The 6,999-nt window shown below is 40.0% G+C and overlaps 1 long non-coding RNA gene across 1 annotated transcript; it reads right to left on the minus strand.

The window, feature by feature from the left end:
* Nucleotides 1–5,422: 5,422 nt before the first annotated feature.
* Nucleotides 5,423–6,059, minus strand: LOC121744470. Its single transcript, XR_006038617.1, has 3 exons — nt 5,739–6,059; nt 5,599–5,666; nt 5,423–5,473 (listed from the first exon to the last, which is right to left on the minus strand). It is a non-coding gene; the product is annotated as an uncharacterized LOC121744470 (long non-coding RNA).
* Between the last annotated feature and the right edge of the window lie 940 nt (nt 6,060–6,999).

Consider the following 6,999-nt stretch of genomic DNA (forward strand, 5'->3'; position numbering starts at 1 on the left):
TGAAGTTGTATCTTGAGTTCTTCCAACTCTTTAGGCGCCATTCAATATGGGGCTTTAGACACAGGTGCTGACCCTGGCTCTAGGTCGATTGTGAACTCCAATTGTCGATCTGGCGGTGGGCCAGGAAAAGCTTCAGGAAAATGGCTGGAAATTCTCGTACCACAGCAACATCCTCCACTTTCCTTTCTTTCTTCTCATCTGCTTGTAGATAGACAAGATAGGCAGGACGCCCTTTTCTCAACATCGTAGTGGCTTGGAGTGCGTAGATGATAGACGTTTTCCGGTTCATCGTGATTCCGTGATACACAATTGGTTCTTTTCCAGAGGCTTGTAATGATATTTGTCTTTTCTTACAATGAATAGTAGCAAAATTCACAGTTAACCAATCCATTCCCAAGATTATATCGATATCCCCCATTGTCATGACTTGTAAGTTGTGCGCAACTAGCTTAAGTTCTCCCATAACAATTTCTATATTCGAGCATGTTCGAGAAATCTCTATTACCCCTCCTACCGGTGAGGTCACCATCATCTTATGTTCAGATTTATTAGCAGGCAAACTTAATGTGTCGACACATAGTTCTGATATGAAAGAATGCGATGCGCCCGTATCAAACAATACAACAATAGGTGTATCGCGGATTTTGCCCATACCTGCCAATTTTCCGTTCTCGTGACTCCCTTATTCAGTCTTGGGTTGCTTATAACTCAACGCATGTGCTCTAGCCTGGGAGGGAAGTCTTGGGCGGTGAGGTTGTTGTTGTCGCGGAGGTTGATCACGATTCATCCTTGGTTCCGCCGGTGGTGCCCTCGACTGCTGACGGAATCCTTGATTGTTCTGCCTTGACCCCATCCTCACATTCTTGCTCGGACACTCTCTAGAGAAGTGGCCATTTCCCCCACAGTAAAAGCACTTGGTAGTGTTCTGCATTCTACACTCTCTGAAATGGTACTTGGAGCACACATTGCATTGTGGTGGTTTGGGTCGGAAGTCACCCCTCTGGTTAGAGAAATTTTATCTGCCCCCATACTGTGGTCGGTTTTGGGTGGGCTGGTACCTCTTGTTTTCATAGTGGGTCCTATTCTCATCCCACTTCCTCTTCTCCCGGAAATGTTGTGGTGGAGGTAAAGCCAATGTAGTGTTTTCCGTCACCCTCTCCTTGGGCATAGCTGCCTCAACATCTATTGCGAGGGCCAACGCTTCCGCGTATGTAAGTCTCCCACGACTAGCCAATGCCATCTTTATCTCATGCCTTAGACCCTCACAGAACTTATCGGCCAGTTTCTCGTCGGTGTTAACTTGTTCAGGTACATACCGAGTCATATCGCGGTGTGCACAATCATATCCAGTCACAGACATGCGCCCTTGGGTTAAGCTGTAAAACTCAGCCGCCTTTGCTTTTCGGTAGCTCTTTGGTATGTACTTGTTATATATCTCCTCCTTGAAGTTCTCCCAAGTCATTCTACCCACTTGATCTCGTGGCGTGGTCTTCATCTTGGTATCCCACCAAAAGTCGGCTGACCCAGTTAGTTTGTAGGTCACACAAGTCATTCGTTCCTCATCGTTGCACATCAGAACTGTGAAAATACGCTCCAATGCGCGTATCCAAGTCTCAGTCTTTTCCGACTCTCCCATTCCATCGAAGACATGTGGTTTTTGTGTTAGAAACAACTTCACAATTTCCCGGTCTACCGGAGGTGGAGGAGGTGGTGGTGGTGGCGGTGTAGGCTCCTGGTTCCCATTTCTTACCTTACGTATTGGCGGCATTCTGATTCATTATCAATCAAACGAGTTATTATTGCACTTATTCCAATCTATCAATAGTCATGTTGTATAGCTGAAAAGGTCATGCAATATCTCATAAGTAGGGATCAAGGGACAATTGTACAACAAAAACAAAAGATAATTGCACAATGGATAGAGAAAGACAATTGTACCATGGATTAGCAAAAGACGTTTGCACAATAGGATAGCAAAAGACGCTTGCACAATGGGATAGCAAGAGACGTTTGTACAATAGGATAACAAAGGACGATTACACAGTAGAATAGCAAGGACAATTGCACAATAGAATATCAAAAGACAATTGCCCAACAAGGTAGCAAAAGATAGAAATTCCCCATAGCATATCAAAACGTTGCCTTCCAGAGGTCCTAGTATCAATCACAACCAAGGAAGAAGAAAAACCAAAACGTGGAAATATAATGGTAAATAGTCAAGCAAAAACAATAAGGTATCAAAACATGGGGGAAAGCAAAACAATCTATTCCATGACTATTGTCTCTAAATTTCTCCCTCCTCTTTCTCCTCCTCGTCTTCGGTCACCAACATTCTCCTTATTTGGGTTCCCTTCTCCCTCGAGGGGTTCCTCCTCCTCCTCCTCCTCATCTTCTTCTACGGCGTGTACGGGTGAAGGGATTTTCATGAGTATCCTCTCGACCTCACTGTCTATTCTGGAAGGGGCCGAAGTGCGCATCCCGAGCCTTATTCTTTTGGGAGCACGTGAGACGTGTGGCTCCTTGTCATAACGATATTTCTTTAAGGGAGCTTGGTCAGGCGGAAAAATCTGCGGAGGTGGGTAACGTGGTGGTCCATCGGATGCAGCCACTAAGGCCGGAAGTTGTACCCCTAAAAGGCCGGGCAAGTCCTCTCACGGTACGTACTTGGGCGGGCTATACCATGTGAATGAATCTACCGCCTGGGCGACCCACTGGCTCCAAGAGGGCGGTAGGGTGTGGATGAGCTTTGCGATTCCCGTGTGATTGGTTCCCCCCCATACGCGTAGGCGTCCATCCATCGATCGTAAAACTCAGTGACGTAACTCATAAGGTAGATCTTTCCATCCCACTCGTATTCTCTGTAGCTCTCAACTGGGAAGTTATTATTTCTGGCGTAACGATTACGCATCGGAGCATAATACGATCCGACCATCTACATAGATGGAAATCTCAACATCAACTCAAAGATAGAAAGGAATATGGAAGATATATGGCTCAAAATGATGTTGAGAGTATGATGTAGATGCATACGAATATGTATACAAGATGTAGGTATGATAGTTGTATCACGTCAAGAATAAAACTTTTGCCCTCAAGGTAAATGGTTCGCTCATTTTGTTTGATTTTGTATTTCGTCAAATCGCAGTACGTCGACTTCTAGATCCCCATAGGTTACTTGCCTCGTATTAGACATTTCACACCTCCACGTTTATTATTGTCGCAAAATTATTTATCGCGTATTTTATAGGTACATATGGTTACAAGCAAGAAGTTCATCACCATAGGAGTTGTATTTCATACACTATACATTTGTATCTATCAAAATCACATACATCATACTTTGCGTTCCACAACTTCCAAAACCATGTAAATCCCACCATATATGGATAAAATGAAAATTAGATTTTCCAACACTCATGGAAGTTCAACATACATTCACATATTTTCCTCATCAAGAAAGATACAATTTCCCATGCTTGAAAATATTCATCATATTTGGCAAAATCATACTTTACAATCAACTAAGAGCAATCATATATATATATATCATCTCACATTTCGAACAATATTTTTCAAAACCATAGTATTGACTTCAATCTCCAAAAGCAAAATTTCCCATTGCAACTTCCAATATTCTATAATCCAATCCAAAAGTCACCAAAATACTTTTACCTCTTTTTTCATGGTTGGGCGTGACGAGTTGTGGTGTTGAGCCATCGACATTTAACACTTTAGCCAATTAATACAAGAATGGATTTTGACTAAAAAAAAAGACTCTTGGGTCCAAAGCGAAAAGAACTGAGGCTCTGATACCAAACTGTCATAACCGCCCTTTAGGGTTAATAAATACGGGCGATCGTGATTAAAAGAACTTAATAAACATACGAAGAAAACTAGGGTTTCAATAAAGAGTTTGACCAATAATTAATATTTTAAAAAAACGACCAAGGGTTTGACATTATCCAAAAGATATCAAGTTTTCAAATATCCAAATAATTAGGTTCAAAGCTAAATAAACGATGAGTAAAAACAATGTCTCAGCGGAAGCGTTCACGAGAAAGAGTGACGTCATGTGTGGAGACACAACGACACTTGTAGTTCAAAGATAACAAAATAAAATTCAATTTTAATTGCTCAACACCACCAATTATTCGTCGCCACTCAACCTATACATAAGGAAAACACATGCAGGGCTGAGTACTATAAAAATACTCATTGGACTTATGCCGGAAACAAGTTATCAAAATAATATTATCATGCCATTCATAAGTAAACATCGGGGTTTTGCTTTAGAAAGGCCTGAGGCACTCAAAATCATTCCCATTGTAAAAAGTCGACTGATCAGTTATTTTCCCATAGACGTTAACCATATCTGCACATACATGACATGGTATGTGGCCACAAACCAAGTCACTAGACCGGCCAACCCATACGCTAGCACACGGTCTACCATATGTGTACACTAATCCAAGTAAGGTTTGCGACCCTACAAGGACCTGAATTCGATTTACATAATAATTGCAAAAGCCACATCAGATACACACGTTAAAATCAAAGAACGGCATGATAAACATAGTTTCATTCCCATCGATAAAATATTTAGGACATCGTCCTTAATTAAAAGAAAGCCCACCTCGACTGCTTAATTTACAAGTATTTTCTTACCCTTGGTATCACGTTTCGCTTGCGAGGATTCACCTTTAGCATTTAGATAATACATAAATCATGAACACAACAAATCAAGCCAATAAATAAGATTCGTGCACCCTATGACTTCGGCAATTTTTTTATCAATAAGATTATAATTTTCGATTATTTCCAGCCACTCACGCTCCAATAATTTTGCCAAAAGATAAAACGAACCACGCGGATTTAATTAGCTCGATTCTATTTGCCAACAATTAGTCCAACAACAGAAGCAGAAACACCCAAGCCAAGCCCAAAGACTTAAATAGGTACGGCCACTTCCAAGAATTTAAAAGAATTAGCCCAAAGTTTAATTAAACAATCCGTATCCCTTTTGCAGACCAAAAATGAAAAGAAATTTAATAAAGAATAAAAAGTATACTCCCATTCCCAACATGCACACATACTCGAATACTCCCTTTTCCAACATAGTACACTTCCATATTAAATCAAACATTAACCAAGAACTCAAATATTCCCATTCCAACAAAAACCGCCGACCCTCTCCAAGAATAGACCCAAATTTCTCAAATTTGAAACACTCAAATTGAAGACTACAAATGCACACCCACCAATTCCCTCTCTCTCTCCCCCTCGATTTCTCTCATAAGAAGAACAAAACAAGATCCTTAAATTGAAGGGAAAATCCTCAAATTAAACATAAATCCCTAATTGGAGTAATCCCTGTACCCGTCGGAGTTCGTCGCTGCTTCGAGGTCGCCCGGCGCCGTAGCAGCCGCTGCGTCGCTGCCCCGGCAGCACCGATTACAACCCCGCAAGTTAAGTTCTGAATTTTGATTTCATGAATTAAAGCTCGAATCTTTGATTTAGATTGTTCAAATTATCGATTTGTTTCAGTTACTGTTCTCCATGAGATGCACAAATATGGAATTGGGTGGAAGAAGTGTATACCTTCAATTTGCAGATTTGCAACTGAACGGAACAGGAACTCCCTCACCTTAGTTCTTAGTTCTCGGTTTCTGACAGGAAGAATGAATGGGTTGATTTGAAAATGGCGGAATTAGTGAGGTAGAACATAGATAAATGGTTACCTTGGTGGAATTAGGATTGAGAGGGGAACAACGATCCCTTCTCTTCCGCCTTGAGGAAATTTTGGGATTCACAATTGAATTGAGAGTGACTGCAGAATTGGTGTTAGGCGGAGAGATGGGGTATGGAGATTTATATTGCATAACATGAGATTATAATTGGGAGTTAGTTGTGGTTAAGATTTGGAAGAGATTTAGGAGTGGGATATGTTTTTTTTGAACGTGAGAGAGGGGGTGGAATATGGGTAATTATTTTCACAAGACTTAATTTGGATTGACTAGTTTTATTTATTTGGAATTTTATTTGCAGATCACGGAGGCGGAGAGGAAAATCGCGTAAAAGGAGGAGAGGAAAAATCTCTGCAGAATATTTATTTAAAATGTGAACTAAGGAAAGTCTTGGTGACGAAGTCAAAGAGGAAAAGATTTAATTAAATTAGTTTGTTTCACGGTCCGTTGTATTTTATTTAAATTGTGCAGCCCACAATTTATTTTCCACAAGACTGGATTTTTTAGTATTATTTATTCAATTTATCGGATCCAACACGAAATTGAGTCCAATAAATATTCTTCACGGAAATGAATTATTTAGATTCGCATTGTGATTTACTTCACAAATTTCTAGATCTCATAACAAATTATCAATTTTTCAAAAACAATTAAATCCACCCCACATCAATTATTCAAAGCAGCCACGTCACATATTCAACAAAGTTGACCCAGTTAAAATTCCAACTTAAAATTATGTCACAAAAAGTATCCAACAATAATTTCACTCGACAATTAATCTACGGACTTCGCAACATTAAAAGTATTAAATGCAAGTATTTTAGGGTTTGAAAATTAGGGTTAAAAAAGTGGGGCGTTAGAGATACTATGCATGTGTCAGTCTTGATAAGTGAAGATCATATGTTAACAGTGACTCTTCTTGTTTGAGCTTGCAATATTTGGAAATTTCCTATTTATAGCCGGAATTTGGTGAGAGATGTGAATGTACCATTTAATTGTTTGATTAGTTGATGTTGTGTAGTATTTTGTGATTAAAAAATGGCTGCTTAATCCTTGAGGTCTGCTATTGAGTCAAAATCCAATTCATTTAGATTGTGTATCTTTAGGTCTGCTATAGAGTCAAAATACTAAAGGATCTTGTGATATTTGATATTTGCTTATGTTTGTGGATCTTGTGTCGTCAAGGGCTACTGATCAGGTTTCGTCTGAACATTGAAAGTATGCTATTTCTGTAAGGCTGTTGATTTGGGCAGAA

The sequence above is a fragment of the Salvia splendens genome, chromosome 8 (assembly GCF_004379255.2).
Source record: "Salvia splendens isolate huo1 chromosome 8, SspV2, whole genome shotgun sequence".
Classification (NCBI taxonomy): Eukaryota; Viridiplantae; Streptophyta; class Magnoliopsida; order Lamiales; family Lamiaceae; genus Salvia; species Salvia splendens.